This window comes from Columba livia, chromosome 3 (genome assembly GCF_036013475.1).
Source record: "Columba livia isolate bColLiv1 breed racing homer chromosome 3, bColLiv1.pat.W.v2, whole genome shotgun sequence".
NCBI lineage: Eukaryota > Metazoa > Chordata > Aves > Columbiformes > Columbidae > Columba > Columba livia.
In genome coordinates, this window is record NC_088604.1 from 116,209,444 (window position 1) to 116,229,254 (window position 19,811).

Here is a 19,811-nt window from a genome sequence, read left to right on the forward strand (position 1 = left end):
TTCTCCAGTGCAAATTTTGGCCTGGTTGTTCTCTTTTTCATTCGTTTCAGTCAATGGACTGTCATGGCACGGATTAAAAAATACATTTTAAAAAGCAGAATTGAGAAGCGCTCTGTCAGAACATTTGAAAGCATAAGCGAAGCAAAATAATATACTTCTAACTGTACATAGCTCTGCAAATTTTCCTGGTTTTTAAAGACAGTAAAAGCAAAGTCAGCCAGCCCTCTTCAGCTTGGCAACATTTCACTTCCATTAGTGTATTATCTTTTCCTCAATTATTTCCCTCTTAATGCTCTTCAGTTTTTCTCCTTATATAACTGAGCTCAAATGTTACTCATTGAGCCAAATCTATCACAGACTTAAGCCGGACCCTGACCTGGCCCACAATGCATCACTACACAACACACATGCCCAGAGCAAATCAAGCTGAAATACTGCAAAAATTGTGATGAACTGAAAGAAATCACTAACATCACCAAAAAAGTGTTAAGGGAAGGACACCGTAAAGTTAATTCCCAAGTCTTCAAGGCCAAATGAAGGCTTAATGAAGATGTTTGGCCAAGGTTTAGTAGTTATATAGAGAAGGCACATATACATTCTCTTCCCTGAAGATAAATCAGCATGTAATTACTACACGGCCAGCAGACTGGGAAATGAAGAGGAAACCCGCCTGTGTTACAGGCCCCAACTTGCCTGTTACCTGTATTCCTGCTGGTTATCTACAGCATTGGTCTCTGCCAAAAATCAAGATGAAATTTTAATCTAATGCAATTTCCTCGTTTTCAAGAATGAACATGTGAATGCAGAATGATAATCCAGCCCTATTGCGCCCTTCATTTGTACAGCATGCACATCATGAACAGTGTTTATCCTAGGAAATGCTTGCAGAGTTTTTGAGTTACTGGCTTACAAAATGCTAGGGGAGGAAGAGAACACAGGACTGAACCCCATAACCAGAGCTGCAAGTCTTACATCCCATTATGTCATTTTAGGGTGCAGGAAAAATGAATTTCATGTGCCCTGCTGTGCTTCTCAGGAAGGAATTTTGAAATACTTTCTGCTCTTCCTTTGGAGTAGCTCATCTTCTGTTCCAAATCATTTAGCAAAAGCTCATCTGAGAATGTAAATCTGCTTGCATAGATTTTAATTCCTGGCCAGGGATGCATCTATAATTACTCTTCTTGTTGTTGTTTCTCACCAACATGAGTCACCATCTGGCAATGAACCTCAGTCCAGGAAACTTCTATAACTTCCCCTGACTTTAATTCTTCAGGTTTCTCACCCTCGTTTAGCACGATATTACCAGAAACAGATCCAGATGTTACAGAGAGAGGCAGAAGATAAGTAGCTACTAACTGGTTTAGACAATTCTCTTTAAGGGCTGGATTCATAACAGTTACTTTAAGACAGAACTGCAAGCAATCATGAAAAACTGAAGAGTTCTTTTAACCGGAGAATAATTAAATGGATAATTTATACAGGTCATGATTCAGCCAAGCATTTAACTACACAGTTAAATTTAAGCACATAGTGAAATCAACTGCACACATGTTAAATCAACTCATGTTTCATAATTTTGTGGGATCGGTGCCTACCATGTGAAGGAGAAAACACATCTGTGACGTATAGACAGCTGCCGGACCGTGAGCCTGAGCCCATGTGCTCTCGTGCTCTGGGATTTAAATTAGGTTTTAAAAAACTGCATCAATACTAAGTTGAAGTATCCGTGAGCCCACTTAAGAAAAGCATTTCTATGAAATATGGTTAAAGGAAGCGATTTTTTTTTCTCCACGGAAAAATACAAAATTAAAAAAAAATAGAAGAAAAATAAAAGAAGAAAAAGGAAAAAAATTCAGGACATGTTCAAAATTAAACATCAACTTCAGTGTTTTTCCAAGCACCTCCACTCCCTGGTGAGGGCAACTCTACAACCTGGGAAGCCAGTATGTTTGCAAAGGCCTTGAATTCTTTGAATTCTGGCAACTGAAGTTCAGAGGTGATCTCTCCAGTCAAACAGAAGATTCTTCTGTGCCCTCCTACCTTGGAAGATACTTTGCACCTCTGTAGGTTATTAAAAATTTCAGTGACTGATTCTGGCCTCCTCCTGCGGCTGGAGTCATTTCTTTCCCTTCTCTCAGTGCCTCTCATACTGGAGCAAGGAGCTCCTGGCAGCATTTACAAGCTTCCTCAGGCTCCCTGGGCTTAGGGCACTTCCCCTATAATCCAAAGGGCTTTCCTGATGAATGCCAGACAACCACAATCCCCTTTTTTTGTAGCGATCCCTCCGTACAAACTCCTAAGCTGGCCAGTGCAGCTCAGGGACGTGCATCTAATACATTTTTGAGAAATGCACTAGGGTGTTGGGGTGCACGAAGACAAGTTGGTCACCCAGGCTGAAAGGGACATAGTGCCCAGCGTCTGTTGCTAGAGAAGTCTTAGCCATAAAAAAAATGTACTTATTTAGATCTGTGATAACAGGATCAAGTTAGAGAAGAAACCGTATGCATCATTTAGATCCTTAACAATAATGATCCTCTAGCTGCTCCTGCATCTCATATTGTGAGTTTGTGTAATTGCCCCCTCCTGTCACTTGGGGCTGGCTTTCCCTGGGGCGTTCGTAGCATGGTGTGTTTCTTAGACTTGTGTGGACAGACACACTGGGAGCTCATCAGGTTGCGATCATTAAAGAGGGCTTTTAAATGAGCCTAGAGCCGCTGGCTTTAGCTTAAGCACAACCACCTCCTTTTTCCTGCTTCCCTGGCTCTCATTTTCTGTGAATGGGCACAGGGTTATCACATAACACATGAGCACAGAGCTTTCCCCTCCCTTCTCTCTCTTTAGAGTGTTTTAATTAACATTTCTATTATATGCACTCATTACCACATTCCTGGCTTCAGCTTTAAACTGGTCATTCTCGTTACAAGCCCTCTAGGACACAGTGGTAAAACTTTACACATCTTATATTATAGCAATTATTAATCACAGGTACAGTTTAGTGATTGAACTACAGCACTTGCTACCAGTCTAAACATAATACTTAAACAGAAACAAATGACAACGCTGGGAATGGTGGTACCTGCGCAGGGTGACACTCTCTTGACCCCATTAGTTTTATAGGGCCCTTTGGGGGCTTTATCACAACTACAACTATTCCACAGCCCCACTGTGTCTGGGCAACTAAAGTGCTTCTGTGGCTGAGCAGGTGTGTTGGATGCACTTATTAAAGAGAGCTACGAAATCAACTGATTTTGCTGAAGTGTACAATTTGGATGCCAGTTTTTAGCACACACTCATTTAAAAAGCATGAAGCAAATCAGAAAACATTTACTGTCAGAGATGGAGAGGGCCAGCACGATTTCTCTGTAAAGTCTACAAGGTTAACACCTGAAATAGTTTCTGGACATGCTAAAGAAGAGCTGAACTTGGGCAAATCCTTGTGATAGGGCTCCAGTGATGCCTTTAGTCAAGAGAAGAACACGCAGCTGATAAAAGGAGGTGTTAGATCTTGCAACTGTACTTTGGCTCTTCTGTCCATCTCCTGCAACAACCTGGTACAGCCAGAAAAACTACCTGGCTAAAAATGTATTACTTGGTGTTCCTGGTTTGCTTTCAGCTGGATCCATTCCCACTACAGACCTCCTGTGTGGGTGGAAAAAAGGCCTTTTCTGTATTTGTTTCAGCTTAGAGCGTCTGTAAGAACGTATCACCAGCCTAATGACATGCTGGTGGTGTTTCAATACTTTTCTCTGATAGCACTTCACCCTTTTTATGTCTGCTTGAGCTTAGAGGGTGATTAGTAGGCGTTTTATAAGAATGTGGAACAACTGAAATAGGAAGCTGAAAGGGAGGCTTTATATGCAGGCTTTAGCCTAGTGGGAATAAGTTCTTTCTTAGATCCCTCTAATTACTTTAATAATTAAGAAACAATTTTGCTAAGCTGCATTATACTTGATTTTAATAAAATCACTCATGTAGAGCCAAGAATTTAAGCAGCACTTCATGTGCATGCAAAGAAAAACACATCCCTCAACAGTTATGCCTTCAGGAGAAATTAATAAAATGTGAGTGAATATCTAAACTGAGTTTTAAAGTACTCCTCTATGAATTTCTTCTATGCTGACAAAATGAATGACATTGGTAAATAAGTGCTCTAACCATGCTCCTTTAGGCACTTAGGCTCTGATGCAGAACAACACTTGACCACATACTTTACTTTAAACAGTTAAGTGATCACATTAAACTCAATGGAACTACATTTAGACCTAAAATAAAGCGAGTTCTCAGGCAATTTTCTTCTGGGGGCCTCTACTTTCCATTGTTTATGTAAGCCAATAAATTTTCACTCTAAGTTAAAATTAGCCAGGATTTTCAAATTCAAGACAATAGGAGATTTCTGATTTGCAAGGGGTGGAGGTTTGGCAGCTCTGTATCTCAGACTTGACATTTGAGAAACAAGGCATGAAAACCACCCATGTATATCTTGAAACGAAAGGGAAAAACCCTGATCTCGGTCTGGCTGCCATGAAAACCCAGGGTGGCTCCACTGAGAAAGGAAAAACCCTCTTGACTGATCCTATTGAATTTTCTATGCTTTGGGTTATCTCTTTACATTTCCTCTTCTCCCCATATTCTCAGGGCCAGTGACATCCACAATTGCACTCCAGACCTGGATCAGTTAGGGAACCCTTCATGGAAAATGAGATGTTTGCATGGTGAAAGTAAAAAAACATGTGTAAAGCATCTAATGGCCATGAATAGAGTATCATTCATCTGAACAGGTTTGCTGCAGAGCTGTATCCATCCTGGAATACATGGGATTCCCAGCCACAGCAAAGGAAGCAAAGAATATATATATACATAAATATATACAGAAAGTGTGGGTTTTAATTTCCGTTTTAAAACCTTCATGCTTAATAAGCATTTTAAAAGCATTAGCTTTTTTAAAAGACTATTAAAAGAGTTTCCTCATCAATCTGCATTTGAAAAGACCTCCTTTTCGCTGCGTAATAGCTCAAACAATAATTCTCTACATCTAGTTATCCTGCTACTGGGTGTAAAGTACCATTAGAAATAATATTTTGGGATAAAAAAAATAAAGCCGAACAAATGCTGCCACAAATGTCACCTGGAATAAAAAAAATACCTGTTGCACCACATCAAGGTAAAAGTGTAAAGTTAGTCCCTATATTTGCAGCCAGCTGCTAGAAGGTTAAACATTAACCTGCCAAGGTAGGAATCTCTGTGCCTTTGGAAACAAACAAGCAAAAACCACTAGTCCCAGGGAACTGCCAAAGGCAAGACCATTTGTCCTGTAGCTGCAACTACAGGTGTTTAGATGACTGTGCTGGGTAAAATGTCCTGCGCACAGTTTTTCACTTATATTTTCTTTGTCACTAGATGTCACTGTACACACAAGTGTGTGTCTGGGACCCTGGGCAATCTGGGCATCGATGGCCGGAGTACATGGGAAGAACTAACATCACTCGGAGCATCGCCGTGCGGCTGTCACCTCTGTCAGCCTGACTTCCATCCTTTTCAGTTGACACCTCATTTTGGAGCAAAACCAGTTCTTTTCACTTTCGCAGCAGAGGTTTCACAGCTGACTCGAGGAATAATTCTTTTTTTTTTTAATTGAAAATTCCACTAATGAGACACTTCAGTATATTCCAGCTCAAAGTCGACAGGCAGAGGAGCTGGCCCACAATGGGCCAAACAGGCTGGATTTAAAGGACACCCTCCCATGAGCTACTGCTTCCAGTGTGCAGCCAAAACCTAAACTGCAGCCTGAGTTAATGACAATTGTAATTGAACTAAGGGTGCAGCCTCCCAGGCTCGGATGCTCTCACAAGTGAGTCCATCCCCTCCATGCACAGGTAGCCAGTGACTGGGATTCACCCCACTAAAACACAAGACTAAAGCTCAGTCTTACCAGCTTATGACACATCTACCGTACTGTGTCATTGAAGCCCTTTACCCTTAATAAATTATCCAGCAATGGATAGATTCGTATCAATTGTCCACACACATGTAAGAAAGCATTTGGCAATATCATAAATGTCTTTCAAACAGTGACTTTTCTGTATATTGTGAGATTTTCGACTAAGTCGCATATTTTGTGTGCTCTCTGATTGGAGACTGAAGCAATAAGAACAGGAAAGTGAAAATCAAAGTGATTTCAAGACAGCTGCACCAATTTCTCATTACAAGACACTTGAAAATAGCTGTGTGATTTTTACTTTTTGGCAAACTTCCTTTTGGACAAAATTCATTTACTTAAACATTCACAGATATTAAATTACACGAGTCACACAAGGAATTAAAGTGAAAGCACAGGGACAGACATTAGCTGTTGTAAAACAACACTACTCCAGAGACTGCTGATTTACATCAGTTAGGAATTTGGCGAGCAGGTTTTATTTGGTTCTATGTTCATAGATGATTTCCCATTCATCCAGATTTACTAGAGCTTGTTAAAATTCTCTTTAACAATTTCAGATAGGAAGCTCTATAAACCACTGACTTTATTTTTGTGTATAAGAGATGATACATTTTCAAAGAGTTCTTTATGACTTCAAGATAGGCTCAAGTGTGGGAAACACGCTGAATGGCAAAGGTAGATTAAATTATCTTGATCCTCAGCATCCACTCAATGTAAGAGGAATAAAGGACCATTTTGTAGGTCCACATCCTTTACTCTAAGAGGTACTTACGCTATTATACTGGATTTGGTAAATGACTAGAATTGAGGCACACAAGGGATAGAAAAACTGCAGGAAAATATAGTGTCTTCTCTTCAAACAGAAAATTCCTAATGATAAAATCTAAATTTTCATTTTGTTCGCACTAAGCAAAATATTGGTAATATCTCCATCCTATGACTGGAAGAGGGTCTGAGCATTCCCAGCTTCCTGCAAATACACGGAAATTTACAATGTGGTCTACAGAAACATTTGTGCATGTGATAGTGACATTTGCTTTCAAGACGTACTTATACACAACTAATTTGAAATACTGAGTATGCAGAGAGAACAAGAAGCAGCCATTGCAAAAGGCATTAACGTAGAAAATTCCTACATAATACCAATAATTGTGCATTACTTGCCCAGCCACAGGGTGCCAGATTGCTGACTAGGATGAACCATTGCCATCCATTTATTTATGTCAAAAGACAAGTGATAGTGCCCACCTTTCATCTGTCTCTATCTCTAGATATTGCATAGTTTTATTTTTAAAAGAAAAAGATCTCTATAAACTTTTGCTGGAGAGAGAAAACCCCACAGTGCCTATTCAAGGCTTAACCAGACCCCTCCCAAACAAACTGTTTCACATACTTTGCAGGATACTTTTTAGCACAATTCACTAGTGACTTTTTGCAATGCTCATCCTATTTGACATCCCAAACTAGATTGCCTTTCTTCTTAGCAGTCATTTGAATAATACATTTTACTCCACTACGGATAGTCAGCATCTGACATATTCTACTCCGTTCCACGCCAGCTCCACTCTGCCATGACTTAGTTCAGAAAGTAATTAAGTTTCCCGTGGCAGCCGATCACCTCAGCTGGGCAATAAAATCATTTCAATTTCAGCAGTGTGCAAAATCGAAAGACAGCAGTGGAGCAGAATAAATTCTTCAGTAAATTAAATCCTGTTTCAGTATTACTAAAAATGTTTCAGAGGTTTTATCTAATATCTAATGCAACACTGCAGGCTACGGCTTCTGATCAGCTTCAAGATGACATGGGCAGCTCTGTGACGTTCATTTTCTAGCTACATGATCACCAACAGGAGTAACAGCACTAGAAAGAAATACACCTAACAAGCCATTTGCAAAAAAACCCTGTCGTCATTCTAAAAATATGAAAATTCTTCAAAATTCTTCAAATAAAACCAGCAATGTATGATTACAAATTCGATGACTGCTAAAAAAAAAAGGCTTTGAAAATCATTTGTGAAGGAGTAAAAGCCATGAAAATGGTGAGAAGGCTGCCCTGGGCTCTCTCCCTGGCAATGCCCACACCTCAGTCCTGTCTTGTGGCAGGTACAAGTGACATCCAGTAGGTCAGCCCCGGCACAATGTGTCCACATCTTCTGGGGAGCCAGCTCTTGGCTGGCCAGATGGTTAAACCATAATTGCGCTATGGAAGCTGACGGCATCCCCTCCCCAGGGTCTTGTAACCAAGGCACATGCAGTTCCACAGAAAAAATAGTCCCAGTAGAGATCCTTATGAGACTTTCAACAGTTACAGTATGTCCACATATAATACATCCTCTCACGTCCATCTGCAAAGTGCTGGATGAAGACATGAAAGGACAAATTCTAACCTATCCTTTACTCTAGGGCACTGCAAAGCCCTCAAGAAAAGTGTTACCTTTGGAGTCCCACCATGGGAAGGCAGGCCAGGAAGAGACGCATGTAGACGTCTGCATCAAGCGCTGCGGAGCAATAGTCACCAGAGGTGTAATTAAGACTGGCAAAGAGGGGGGATTCAGTGACGTAGTGAGGACAGGAAGGTTTCAGTTGGTGGAACCAAAGATATACCCACATCCAGATCTTGCACATAAAACCTGTACTGAGGTGTGTACAACTGCATGTAGTTCTAGAGCATAATAACTAAGGGACTGATTCTGACAGCAACCAGTTGCTTATAACAATGCTCCACTCTGATAACGTCACCCACACAAGACCTGTTGAATCCCGAGCCATTGAAAAGCCTACTTTCAGAGCTTACAGGTTGTCATTTTTCTACACAGGAAGAGTGTCAAATACCACTGCTATTCACAACCCTCAACAAGGAGAGAGAAATGAGGATTATGAGCAGACAGACCAGCTTTCTCCCTCTGCTGCCTCTCAGGTTTATTTGTCCAGGGCTCTTGCGGTGATCTCAGGGTCTAGTACACATGCAAACAATGAGCAGACATTGGCCTCTTCCTTGAAACCAGGCCCTGTTTTGTGTTTGATAGCCTTCTTCCCTACTTTGTACTGACTTTTAGGCTAATGGTTTTCATGATCTAGCTCTGGAAATTCAAGTATTATGTCAGTAGTCAGTGTATATCGCAATCACATTAGCTACTGTACTGGGAAAAAAAAAAAAATCAAGTGTGATCAAAGTGAAGCAGGACTTTGTATGGATATTTCAAAGGCTGTGACATCTCTTTCATTCACTAACTTTTAAAATAAGTTTGCTCTCTCCTGCTTTAAGGTATCTCCTTTAGCATATTTGCTGATGAGTAATCAAGGCAGTGGCTTGTGTTTAGGCCTGGGGGAAGGAAATAAAGGGTTGAGATCCAGAAATAGAAGAGAGGAATAAGACTTCAGGTGTTGCTCTGAGTAGTGTCAGTCTCAGTGAGGTCAGAATTTGGCCCTACAGCTTCAGTTTTACTCAAGAATATCATGACACAGGGATCCCAGATAGTCCGTTGAATGCACACAAACAGGCAGTGATCACTTACTTGTCCACTAAATCACTGGAAAGACTTCCCAGCTAGTCCAGATAAGCTTTTGTTAGGCCCAAGATCACTCGTAAGATGGAGTTTGGCTAGTTGGGACATCCTCAGATTTTGTCATTGACGTTACTGGGATCCTGCTGAAGTTGTTTGCCATGTTCCACCGACTAATACTCTTACAACTGCTTTTCTGAGAAAGGAAAAAAGCTCAGATTATCTTTAAAACAGGTGCCAGTAAAGCCCATTTTTGATGACTGTTTTTCCCATCTAGGCGTACTGTAGGCGAGGTGACGGTTCACCTGCCATCGACACATTGGGAACTCATTCAGCTGTTTCACTGCTTTCTTTTATTGTACTGGAGCTGCCCTGCGGTGCATATAATAATCTCTGAGCAGTTGGCCTGAGGCAATTAGTGGAATCCCTGCCACTCAGGTAGGGAATAAATAAAGGATCTGTCACCACCAAATAAGCTGTGAAACAAAGCTCCAAGGACACTTGCTGAAGCAGGTGACCAAGAAACCGAAGTTGCTGAGCCACTAACGTACTGTGATGGAAATAAGTGTATGATACAACTTGGCTGCCAGCATCATTAATTACAGGACATGGCATCATTTGATTCACAATGGAATAAATGGATATATTTATATATTTGGAGGTTTGAATGAGGATTTCCTGGTTTCCTGATGAAGTCATTCCTTTATTACAGCAGCACCTTCCATGGCCTTCTACAGTTAAGGTCAAGTCAGCATTTCCATTAAAAATATCAAACCTATTTTCAGGGCTTTATTATTACCCATTTATAGAAAAACTCTGTACCGGATGAGACTTGGCATACAGGGCCTCGGTCCAGGGCAGAGAAAGGGAGAGGTGGACATTTTTCTCCCTTCTTTTCTGTAAGTACACAAACAAATACACAATGTTAAATAGTAGCAAATGATATGTTTTAAAGACTAATAAATGCTGCATAAGCTTTTTCTGTAAATTCTAAACACAGACTTCTGCTCTCAAATACATAGGGGGAGAATGTTAAAAGCTATTAAGCGTTTTTGTCTGGGAAAGTAACTGCTTCCCATGTGCAGCGACTTCTTTTCCAAGAGTAATTTTACAATGCACAATTAATACAACAGACTGCAGACAAGGGCTTGGCACAGTAAACAAACTGGGAGTTTTGTTGCAGCGCTGCTCTTGTATTGATGCAAATGCAGGTCGCTCTCCCAGAAGCAGCAGACCCACCTGGGTGTAAGACCTCTGCTGAGGAGAGAAGTCAGGTCCTTTGAACAGCAGGTTGCGATGACTTCAAAGGAGCTGTTGTGCTCTTTCATGGGAATCATCAATGTACAATACAACTTTGTTTATGCAAAGGGCTCAGGTGATGCTTAGGACCTTCTGATAGAAGGTGGTGGGAATGCAGGAGGGAAAGGTCCAGATGGGCATGACAAGATCCAGGGATCACAGAACACCTCTGCCTGCTGAAAATTGGGAGGATGTGTCCCCAGAGCCCTCTCTCTGCAGTAGATACTGTGTGGAACTCAACCTAGTCTTGTAAGAAAGCTTCTGCCACGGTTTGGAGCAGCCAGGCAGAGACAGCATCGTGATAACGAGGTTTACTCCCCACACACATGTCACCAATGCAAAGAACTTGTCCAGGAGCTCTGCAACATGGCACAGATGCTGCCATGTCCCAGAGTGTCTGATTGCATCCGCTTAACACATTTAGTCTCTTCCATTTCACGGCAGGAGGCTGCACAAGGAGCCTCCCTGCAGCCTGTCACACCCTTCTTCCAAACGCCACGCTTGGAGAGTCAGTCCTGCGCTTGCAGTACCCAGGAAGGGCGGAGGAACCTGAGTTGTCAGGAGGCTTGCTGGTTGATTATTTAATTTCTTTCTGCTGTGTGTTTTCTTTTATCTGCCACTCTTGGGACCAGAGCTCTGGGTCAAAGTCAAGCTTGATTGTGATGTTCTGCTGCAAACACCTCCTAAGAGCTTTTTCCCAAAAAACAAACCACCTGAAAAAAGACCTACTTGGATAAAATGGCACACCCACAGACTGGAATTTCAGATGTTCAGCTGTACCATATTCCTTTTGCCACCTCCACGTGGCTCTTCTGATACAAACTGAAGGGTAAATCCTGAGCAATATACTGTTCCTAGAAGATGGCAGATGGGATGGATTTTGGACTGCAGTGTAGCTGTACAAATGGGGAATAAAACAAGGATTACAAAGGATTGATTTATGGGCAGGGTGAGAGCAAATTTGCCACCTAAACTTTAAATTTTAGCACTGTTCTGCTTTTACTTTTTTGCAGAGCCCATGAAAATAGAAGGTGCTGCAGCAACTGGGTCTTCAGACTTATGGTGATGTAGTGGTCACTGTAATTTGAAAATATGTATTTGGGTATTTTGCTTTGTAGAGTGAGACTCCTGAGCTAGGAAAACACAGACACACAAATAAAAACCACAGTGAAATACATATTTTTCCTCTTCTTATTTAGAAGGTGGTAGGATGTTTGGCAGTAAGGAGCCAGATGACAGAGGAAGGATTAGATGAACACCGAGATGTCTTCTGTGTCACTGTCAGCCACAAAGATAAGCTCACAGGCATTTCACTCACAAAAGGAGAAGCTTTCTAATACGACTCTCCTTCTGGCACTAAAGCTGCATCCACCAGTTCTAACATAGTCCTGGGGTGTGATGAGCTCAGACTTAGTGAAAACTGGTCTAATGGAAATGGTGGTTTCAGACCCTGTACATCAATGGGGACCATTTCAGAATGCCTCCAGGCCATGCTGTACAGATGAGCCAGAAGAAACTACATGATGATTAACCTCCAAAACATTTCTAACGCAGAGTCTAGGGTTATTCCATTTCTTGTAGCATGTTCAGTACTGCCTGGCTTAGGATACTGTCTTTTCATCCAGAGCAGTCCCATATAGCACAACCAAACATGAGAAACACAAATGGGTAAAACAGCTGTTACGTCCCCCCGAATTCTACTAAAGTCTTAAATATCGCATCCGTTGCTTATTCAGAGCCCTATATGCAACAGAAGAAACAGAGTTACTACAAAATGGGTTTGTGCAGCAATATCAGGCTCACGGTGAAGTGGGCATAGATCCCTGATGTGCTCAGGTTTGAAATGGTGGTCTGTGCTGTCAGAGTCATTTCCACGGCCAACATCAGAAGCCGCTGATTGCCTTCCCTTAGGTCATCACCCGATACTCTGGCAGATTTTGCGCTCTAACTCACAAACACAGAAATCCTTGATGTTTTTTTTGTGCAAATCTGCTTGTCTAAGCAGAACAGAAAGGTGTAAAACATTGAGTGTCTGTAACAAATCTTTCTCGCTCATTAACGTGGACCAGAAGCCACCAATTGATGCACTTAGGAACCTCCTTGCATTGCACTAACCATTAATGAATAGAAACCCATAACTGCAACCCCTTCTACCTTAAACGCACGCACTGCTAAGTACACGACCTCTTTGGAAAAGAGTCTTTTTAAGAACACAGGGACAGCCACAGCGGGGCAGGATCCCACCCACCCCCAGAACTGCTTCTGTCTCCAACAACGACCAGTAGCACAGACCTAGGGACAGAGGATGAAAAATAGGGTGATAACCTGTGTACAGTCTAGCAATAAGAAGCTCTGCTTGACATACACAGCCTTTAGGTAGACAGAGAAAACTGACGCCGCTGTTTGCTATTTGCGCTTTGGAAACTTCATGCACTCTTGGTGCAGTGACCTACAGAGTAAGGAATCCCTAAGAACTCATTAATAGGTGGTGTCTCATATAGCTCCACTGAGACTGAAAATGAGAAATAAAACACAGACTATTTGGGAGAGTTGCCTGTGTATTTCACTAAAACATTTTAGATTTCCAAATGTTTCCTATTATTTATCATTTTATATATTTGCTCTTTTGAATTCCAAGGTAATGGGCCAAGTCTAGGAAGACTAGAACAGGATCCAACCAAACCAGAAAAGAAAATTAAATCGTCACTTTGCTAAACATGACTCAAGCCCACAAAAGCAAGAATATGCAGCATTAAGGCTCAAATACCATCCTTTGCCTCTGTCTGCTGCCTTTCATGGAGTCTCCAAAGTCGGGGTGACTTCACAGGTCACACACAATGCCCAGGCACCACAAGATGGGTTAAGGAGGGAGTCCCAGCCTTAAGTCCACATGTCGTTATTTCTGTGGTTTCAAGTCAGACTCTCAATGTTAGTACAACCTATTTTTTGTGGTTTAATAAATCACATACTTGAGCTTATGTAATGACTCAGAGTGAGTGATTGTATTCTCTTCTGGCCCAGAGGTGGTGTGATCATATCCCAGCTCTGCAAGGCAATGGAAATCAATGGTTGCTGCTGGATCCGTTTCAGGCAGGCTGGGGTGTGTGGAGGTGGTGAAGGGCTGGCTCAGACTTTGAAAGTTTACTAGTTCCAGATGGAGTTGTTTACAAAAAATAAAACATTTTTGAATCAGCTTGTGGTTCAAATCTCCTTCCTGACCTTCCCTTACCAAAACAGACTAAAAAGACACGTCTGAGCCTTTCTGCTGACTGACAGCCCGTTATACATGATCTAGTTGTCTCCTTGTTTTAAAACATTGTGCGAGTCCAACTACCTGCTGAAGTTTAAACATCCTTAAGTGCTGCACGGGGATGTGAAGTCACCCGCTGCTCAGCGCCAAGGTTTGCTCTCCCGCACATCTAGCAGTGAAATCTGAAGCTGTTCGCTGCTGCACACATCCTCCTCATTAAAAGGCTTTCCCATTACACAGAACTCTCTTGCATGAAGTACTTTGGCACCCTGATTGATTAAATCCCTTTGAAATCGTCTCCGTTACAACACATCTATGTTGCCGAGAGCAAAGGGGAGGAGTGCAGGGAGACTCGCCTGCCTTATAAACTTTTGGGCTGCCCTGCAAAGCCGCAAAAGGAGCAAAGAGAAGAGGAAGTCGTGGATGGGGCCTGATTCTGCTGGTACAAATGGCAGCAGTGGAGTGGGAATCAGGCCCAAGACTGAGCCAAACTGTTGCTCAACTCCGCCTCACCGCTGGCACCAAAGATCTTGCCCATCTGGAGGGAGACGCCAAAAGCAGCAGAGCGAGATGCCGGTGGCAGCACCAGCCTGTCCCCGGGGAAAAAAAACAGCCAGAGCGGTGGCACCCGCATTTTTGTTATTCCAGCCGCCGCTCTGCCATCGGCCCGGCTGTCTTCAAGTGCTGGGGGCAGCGACTGAGAAAGGAACCTGCTTTGACAGATGTGTGGCAGATTTCCTCCATGATTAATTGGGATAAGGGACAACCCGTTGCCACTGCAACTTTGTTGAAAGCTCTTTCTCCCAGCAAACCTCGAGGACTTGGGACTCAGCCATGTGCATTTACAGAAGTCACTAGTTTCTCATAAATAAGACTGAAGAGAATTTGTTGCAGGAACCATGTCTGAAAAATGTAACCTAGTTTACAATTTGAAGGGGGTTTATTACTTCTTTTTTTTTTTTTTAATGAATCAAATCCATACATCATGTGTCTGGCATTGTTTGTACTCTGTGGGCAGCTTATAAGAAGTCAGCAAGAATGGCTGGTTTTGCACACACGGTTGCCCCGCTGTGATCCACAGAAACCCCCCTGCCCTGTTCAGAAGGCATCCCTCCCCTGTGAAAATGTGGCACACACAGTTTCCTCTCACATAACACAACCAAACGGGCCCTCATGACATTCATTTTCAGGGGGTTATATTCAGAACACATGCAAAGATGCTGGAGAGAAAACTGGTTTGAAGGGGGCAAAAGCAAAGAAGTAGGATATCTGCTTATAAGCATGTTTGGGGACTGAGGCCTGTATGGCAAAGTTTATGTGCTATGTGGCATATTGCAACACTTTCTGAGGAGAAAAAGAAAAGTCTTCTGAAGAGAAGAGGGAATTAATACATTTGCCCCATGTAGTTTGTGTCAATTTTCCCACTCGTAAACATCTGATTTTTCTGCCTGAAGACAGGGAGAAATACAGGGTGAAAGCCATTTCCCTATCCAAATCCCATGTCTCATGAGTCAAAGAAAAAAAGGCTGCAAGAAATAAGGTTTTAAAGTTAAAATAGTTCTCTTCAACTTCACAGCAGACAAAACTACTGCTCTAAGCACCCAGAGACTCTGCATGAAACAAATGAGAGTTTATCCTTCTGGAGAATAATAAGGAGAGAAAAAACAACTTCTAAGCTGCCTTTGCTCCAGCGTCCTCCAACCAGCACTTCACAAATATCTTTTAGCTATAGAGTTTCACACATCTGATTTTGAAGAGCATTTTCGTATTTCCCTTTGAATTATTATGTTTTTCTTGGTTCTCATTACAGCAATGAGGGCACCCAACACCCCTCATAATGAAAGGCAGAGCAAGGATGAACAATAAGAATTGAACTTCCCATCAAAGTCTGTGAAAAACAAAACCAAAACAGAAAGGGTTCTATGTGAGGAACGGGAGCGCAGCATGGGGGGGCAGCAGCCGCACCAGCTGACGGAGCTTGTGCCCACCCCACATGCTGGTTCCCAGCACCAAGCACAGCCTGGAGATTCTCCTTGGCTGGGACAAGCTGGTGGTTTGTGGGGCCAGGCTGTAAAACCATGATAGTGAGCTGATCCGGGTTTAAAAACAAACCTGGAAAATAATAAACCCAGATCAAGTCGCTGATCTGATTTTGGTAAGGCCACATGAATGGCTGTCAGGACAATGTTGAGGTGCTCAGCACCTGAAAGGGAAGCTCCTTAAACCACTATTTGCTGCCACAACTACAGGCTGGTAGGCTGGGTTTCCTGCTGACATTTGGACTAAGGAATGAAGGATCTGCAGTGCAAAACCGGTAAAATTTCTCCGGTGGAAGCAGGAAGAGAAATGGCCCAGCTTCACCCAGCTCGAACCATTGCTTTGCCATTCATTCCACTGAATCACCCTGTGCACAGCACGGACCCTCTGCCTTGGGCTGAGGCTCCGTTTCCCTTCTTGCATCAATTATTCTCCAGCTTCCCTCCCTGCCACCCCCTGGACTTCTCTGTATTTCAACATTCTCTCTCCTAATTTGCTTTTGGATTTAAAATAAACCTTTTGAAGAGAGATTTCCTTTCCAGTGTCATACTACAATGTAGACCAGGTCTGCATTTGATTAGTAAATTCATCCCATGCTGGTGTTTTTGTATCCTCAGTGTCATGTACATTTAATAAAATGCTATTCCCCCTCTCTGTCCCCACTTTTTTTTTCCAAAGGGAAGATGTATATTAAAGTGATAGGAATATTCCTATCAGGGAAAAGAAAAGGAATTCAGAAGTGTTTAAAGTTAACAATCAGAAGTTTCCAAAAGAACCAGAAGAAGCAACAGGCAGCAAGCAAACAAGTCCCTGAGCACTTCCACCTCTTTGAAGGCAACAAGAACCTTTGAAAACACCCAGAGTTATTTCATCTGCCTCTGAAACTGGGAGGACGTTTCAGCTGGTAACCCAGCTGCTACCTTCTACCCTCAGAAAAAGCAGCGAGGAGCCCAGGACAGCCCTGAGCACACACTGAGGCATCTTACACCTCATGTGAAACACAGCTCAGCAATCCCTCCTTCATCCATCCCTCCCTTGTGTCCTTCCGGCACTGACGAAGCTCAGTGCAAATCTTTACAGGACCATTAAGTATCACCAGCACAAATTCAGGAAACACCCAGATCCTACTCAAAGGTAAAATGCTTCACGGTTGTGTTTGTGCATGGGGTATATTGGAACAGACAGGAACAGAAGCTGATCTCACAACTAAAATATGGATAAAAACACTGGAGGGATGTCCTTAGTTCAGTCAAATTAGATATTCTATCAGGGTCTGTCAGCATCCTTTCCCCACATTTCCCTCAGCTCCCAGAATCAGTCCAGAGCTCAGATGTGGACAATGAAATGTTAATCTGATCCACTGCAGTCAGCAATTAAAAAAAAAATATCCCAGAAGTCACCTCTTCTACAAACATACCCATCTAAAAGGGATATTAGTTGATGCTTTTGCAAAGAAGCAATAAGACAAGGCTGCTTTTGTTATATGAAAGATCTCCCGGTGACAGACAGCTGCTGTGCCGTGCCACGCACAAGGCTGCAGATACGAATTACCTCGCAGCCAAACATCTCAGGCACCAGTATTTTGAGTGTTTATCATCAGTTGGTGAAATGAAAGGAGCTCTCTGGCATTTCCGAGGGGACAGCCAGGAATAATTGCTGACACAACATCTTAGCTGGCACTTTCCAGAAGATAGCCCCATTAAAAGTAAAAGTCAGAAGAGGAAAGCTTAGTGGAGTGCTTGCAGAGACGGCTTACGTGAAGGAACTGAAAATGAGCAGAAGGGCTGATAAAAGGCATAGAGGTTTTACACAAAAGCATATTCTCCTACAAACCACCTAATTCTTCTACTTGGTATTCATCACTGTCACAAGCCTTTCTAGCAGTGAATGAAGGCTTTATGCTTAGCCTCATTATCAGCTCAATGATAGAGGGCAAGGCGTGCACATCAAGTTCAGTACCAGAGATATGTTGTTAAAATGCTGCAATTTGTCAGCATTTAGATAAACAAATGAGGGGCACACCGAGTGTGTGAAGTGACCTCTGCGGCATTCATGGGGTATTTTGCCACTTGTTCTGAAAAAACGTATTCAAGCCGCTCTAGATTTGCTTGGGTGGAATGAGAAAACATTGATTTAAAAAACAATCTCTTTGAGCAAGATGAAGGTTTACTCTCCTTTTCTTTTAAGTTGTTTCTCTCTTTGTAACCTCATTCTTTGTTTACTATTGTGCTTGCCATAGACCCCAACATTCCAGTAAGGCTTCTTGGGCTTGATCCTGAGCAACTGGACTCGCCAGCACATTCCTGGTGGCTTATCTGCCAGGGCAGGCTCAGTGGCCTGTCACTCGGTGGTGTGAAAAGTTCAAATACAACTAATAACCCGTGTAAAATGATAACATTTCATAGTGACGCAACTGAAGGAATGTGCTCTTCCCTGCTTCAGCTAATAAATAGAAAACCAAAGCACTACAGAGGAAAAAGAAAATCTTTAAAGATTTGACATTCTCATTGCTTCCCAATGGGAAAGCTGATCTTTTAGGTTTTATTTTCAGTAGTATTTACTCCAAGGCTTACGTTTGCCTGTTTCCTGTCAATTCTTTCTCCCAGCGCTTGAGCGCAACACGCCTGAAGAGCAGACAATGCTGCTTTGCAGAGGACTCCACTTCTCGGTTTCTTACAGACTTTTTAATGATGCCGTGAAAGCCAGGCACCCGAGAAATCAAATCAAATGAATTGTAACACTTTCTGAAAAGCCAGATTATGCCACAATGGGGTTTCAATCACCTCTGGGAGAACGTTTGTCTGAAATCAGGCCTTCCCCAGATTATACACAGCTGTTGAGCTGCCTAATGCTTTCACAGTTTTCCTATGTTGAAGGAAAACCTTGGCGGCATGGGATCATCATCAATCTCAATACCTCATACAAAGTGGAGTCACTAAAGTCTCATTTGCAGCCCCTTTTCTTTTTGGCCTATACACAAACTTTTCTGCTCATTTGAAGAGAATTATGTGGGCTTAATTAAGTGTAGTAACTTATTGGTAGCACAGTGCCCAATCAATGCAATGTGCAGATGTGATGTGAAATGATGGGGTGATGCTGTTGTGAAGAATACAAATCAGGGTGACGGCTATTATTTGTACCCCAAAGAAGTTATTTGGAACTCAATTATCCCATTCATAGCAATTGCGGTGCACCAGATGGTTACAATGCATAAGAGTCTTCCATGACCATAACTTTTCTTCTGAGCACCTTTTCTTCTTCTCTAATTCACCATACGACGATTAGTTTCTTATTGGGTGTTTATTGAAATGAGGGAAGCTAAGGAACAGATTTAGTGCATCAAAGAACAAAAGGGAGGGGAGACCCATGAATCAAAATAAGAGACTGCAGCTTGCTCTGTTGTTTTTCAGACGCCTTGAAATAGTCGCCTTGCAGCTTATCTACAATGACCTTCCCTCCCCTCTTTTCTCTCGACTTCTTCTCTCCCCAAGTCCAGGAGATGTAAAGTTTTTCAAATCTGACCGGCTGCTGTGCCGTCTGTCAAAGCCTTTCCAGCCAAGTGAGCAGTTTTTCATTTAATTCATTGAGTTGTCCTCAATAAAATTAATTCCTTCTCATTGGCACCATTGAAGCAGTGTATAGGAACAAAACCAAACGAGGTTGTGAATATAGTGCTGGTCATTAACTAGGGGCACTGACTCTATCATCTGTTCATCCCTTCGTCTCATTGAGGTGTTTGCAATATAAAAGGAAAAGCGAAGCGGGTGGCGAGAAAGCGAGAACA